Below are 3,238 nucleotides of genomic sequence, written 5' to 3'. Positions count from 1 at the left end.
AAAAACTGTTGTTTGTACCATGTCCTAACTGGTGGTGTACTCTTAAAGGAGCCTCAAGTAAGTAGTCATTAAATTATTTTAAATAATGTAAAATCTCAGTAAGTATATTTTCATTCATACTGTTTTATTTAGCTCCTTTATTCAAATGAATTTTTTCCTATAATGTCTTAATGTCCTGTTTTAACCTTTTGAATTATCTTTTTTTTTTCCCCTGCTGGTCCTGGGGCTTGAACTCAGTGCTTGGACTCTGTCCCTGAGCCTCTTTGTGCTCAAGTCAAGTGTTCTACCACTTGAGCCACAGTGCTACTTCCAGCTTTTTTCTATTCATGTGATACTGAGAATCGAGCCCAGGGTTTCATGAATGTTAGGCAAACACTGTACCACTCAGCCACATTCCTAGCCCAATAAATTATCTTCTTTCACACTTGTTACTCATGACACAATGAATATAAACTTACTTTAAAGCCTTTTGCTGATTGTTCTACTACCTCTGGTTCTGTTCTGTACTTCTTCTTTTTTTGTCAGTTGCGGGGCTTGAACTCTGGGCTTGGGTGCTGTCCCTCAATTCTTCAGCTCAAGGCAAGTGCTCTACTGCTTGAGACACAATACCACTTCCGGTTTATTGGAAATAAGAGTCTCATGGACCTTCCTGCCTGAGCTGGCTTTGAACCATGATCCTTAGATCTCAGCCTCCTGAATAGCTAGGATTACAGGCATGAGCCATCAGTGCCCAGCATAAATCTGTTCTGTACTTCCTTTATTTAATTTTGATGTATCTCTTTCATGTGGAATGATAATTTCTTTTGTGTCTTATTTTGTTTTCTAAAATTTATTTATTTAGTGTGTGTGTGTGTGTGTGTAGTGGCTGTTTCTCTTGAGACAGGGTCTTAGGATGGAGCTCAGCTGGCATTGAGCTCACAATCCTCCTGTCTCAGCCTCCAGAGTACTGAGATTACAGGCATGTATGGCCATATCCAGCATGTGGTGTAATCTTTGATGCTGAGTCCATCTTCAAGCAGGAATTGTTTGAAAAGGATCCTCTGTCCGGGAATGTGGCAATATAAGATGGAAAGGTTTTCCATTTGGTTCTGTTGTGATCCTAAAGGGCAAAACAGACCAAGAGTAGCATCTATTATTAAGAAAAATGCCTAGAGCATAGCCCCTGGAGTGAGTCTACAGATTGCCCCTTCCAGGCTTTCCTCACTACCTGGTCTCTGGCAGTATGCAGTTAGGGCCACTTCCTATGATACTGATAAGGGCCTTTCAAAAGTCCCCTTCCTCTTCTCTTCCAAGCTGATGTGGGAAACTAGATTACCTGGTCAGGTGACTTATTTAGAACCAGGCTATAATTCAAGTCTGAGGTTCTTAAGTATTTCCCAAACTGATTGAATAGCGATCATTCTCCCCATCCCCCACCCCCTACCCCCCCACCCCCGGAAGTATAGAAGTGAAGCTCATAGCTGGATGTATTTTTTTAGAAACGAATAGCTTACAGAAACAATCCTAGTTGTTATTATACAAAAGCATAGGAATGTATTTACTATATTATCCAAAGAGCTTACTATGCTGTATTTTCCAACAGGCAAGTCCGCTCAGATTAGGTAGAATTCCTGGAAGGTGATGATGATGAGTCATCTTTCTTTGATGGTGTTATCTGATTCTTCTGATGGACTTGGTTTCATGGGACTGAAGAGACTGCTGTTTCAAGGATGGAAGGATGGTTCTCTCACCCAAGAGTTTATAATCTAGCAGAGATCTGTCCACTGACTTGCAAGGTTAGGAAACCTTTTTTCTCCAACTGCCATTTGACGTGATTTTTGCTGTTATTGATGTTTATGTTGCTATGAAAAATGCTCCTCCTTCATCTGTTGAATTTTGCATCCTGCCATGGTTACCCTGACAGGGCCAGACATGATTTCACAGGTCTTATAAAGCCATTGGGCCAGATGTTCTCCACTCTGCTGTAGCAACAATTCAAACCAACAAAATAGAGTCTTGAAGAGAACTATAAAGAACAATGTGAATAAATAGACAAGTGTAGAGCCGGGCACCAGTGATTCATGCCTGTAATCCTAGCTACTCAGGAGGCTGAGATCTGCGGACTGCAGTTCAAAGCCAGCCCAGATAGAAAAGTCTGTGTGACTCTTCTCTCCAATGAAAACCCAGAAGTGGTGCTGTGGCTCAAAGTGCTAGAGTACTTGCCTTGAGCAAAAGAGCTCAGAGACAGCACCCAGGCCCTGAGTTCAAACCCCAGGATCACCACCACCACCAACAACAAAAAGAACAATGTAACAAATATATAAGAGTGACTAAGTCTTCCAAATGGAAGAAAACATAGGAATACTAGAAAAATAGGGTGACTGCCTTGCTACTTTGGGAATGAGAATTTCCCTAGGAAGATGAGGTTGAAGATCATTTGTAGTAGAAGAAATAGCTTGAACAAAGACAGGTATGACTGCCACAATACTTGGATATAAGAAACAATACACCTGCCTATTTTTTTCTAAATAAAGTAATATCCAAGCTGGGCACCATTGGCTCACACCTGTAATCCTAGTGACTCAGGAGGCTGGGATCTGAGAATCGTGGATCAAAGCCATCTTGGGCAGGAAAATCCATGAGACTTTTATTCCTGATTAACTACCAGAAAACCAGAAGTGGTGCTGTGGCTCAAAGTGATAGAGCAGTAGTCTTGATATAAAAGGTCAGGGAGAGCATTCTGGACCTGAGTTTCTGAGGTCAAAATAAAAAATAAAGAAGTCTGGAGCTGGGAATGTGGCTTAGTGGTAGGATGTGTAGCCTGCGTGATGACCTAGGTTTGATTCCTCAGAAAAAGTCAGAAGTAGGGGTGTGGCTCAAGTGGTAGAGTGCTAGTCTTGAGCAAAAGAAGCTTAGGGAGAGTGCCCAGGCCCTGAGATCAAGCCTCAGGACTGGCAATAAATATATAAACAAACAAACAAATAATAAAATAAAGGAGTCTGGTTCTGTATCATCTTGTCACAAAATACAATGCAGTATCCCTTGGAAAGGGAGAGGAGTTGTAATGTATACAGTCTAACCAATTGCATAATGACCCTTAGGTTTTGGGCATTAAGGTTGACATGGAGATGTTTATTCTTTTTTTTTTTGTTGGTCATGGGGCCTGAACTCCGGGCCTGGGCACTGTCCCTCAGCTCTTCAGCTCAAGGCTAGTACTCTACCATTTGAGCTACAGTACCACTTCTTTTTTTTTTGGATC

This window comes from Dipodomys ordii, unplaced genomic scaffold (assembly GCF_000151885.1).
Source record: "Dipodomys ordii isolate 6190 unplaced genomic scaffold, Dord_2.0 Scaffold1, whole genome shotgun sequence".
NCBI classification, from domain to species: domain Eukaryota; kingdom Metazoa; phylum Chordata; class Mammalia; order Rodentia; family Heteromyidae; genus Dipodomys; species Dipodomys ordii.
This window is presented reverse-complemented; position numbering follows the sequence as displayed.